This window comes from Oncorhynchus gorbuscha, unplaced genomic scaffold (assembly GCF_021184085.1).
Source record: "Oncorhynchus gorbuscha isolate QuinsamMale2020 ecotype Even-year unplaced genomic scaffold, OgorEven_v1.0 Un_scaffold_765, whole genome shotgun sequence".
Taxonomy (NCBI): Eukaryota; Metazoa; Chordata; class Actinopteri; order Salmoniformes; family Salmonidae; genus Oncorhynchus; species Oncorhynchus gorbuscha.
In genome coordinates, this window is record NW_025745800.1 from 120,001 (window position 1) to 120,615 (window position 615).

A 615-nucleotide genomic window follows, 5' to 3' on the forward strand; every position below is an offset into this window, starting at 1 on the left:
TGCGTGGTCACGTACGCCTCCAACTCAATCATCAAGTTTGCGGACGACACAACAGTGGTAGGCTTGATTACCAACAACGACGAGACGGCCTACAGGGAGGAGGTGAGGGCCCTCGGAGTGTGGTGTCAGGAAAACAACCTCACACTCAACGTCAACAAAACTAAGGAGATGATTGTGGACTTCAGGAAACAGCAGAGGGAACACCCCCTATCCACATCGATGGAACAGTAGTGGAGAGGGTAGCAAGTTTTAAGTTCCTCGGCATACACATCACAGACAAACTGAATTGGTCCACTCACACTGACAGCGTCATGAAGAAGGCGCAGCAGCGCCTCTTCAACCTCAGGAGGCTGAAGAAATTCGGCTTGTCACCAAAAGCACTCACAAACTTCTACAGATGTACAATCGAGAGCATCCTGGCGGGCTGTATCACCGCCTGGTACGGCAACTGCTCCGCCCTCAACCGTAAGGCTCTCCAGAGGGTAGTGAGGTCTGCACAACGCATCACCGGGGGCAAACTACCTGCCCTCCAGGACACCAACACCACCCGATGTTACAGGAAGGCCATAAAGATCATCAAGGACATCAACCACCTGAACCACTGCCTGTTCACCC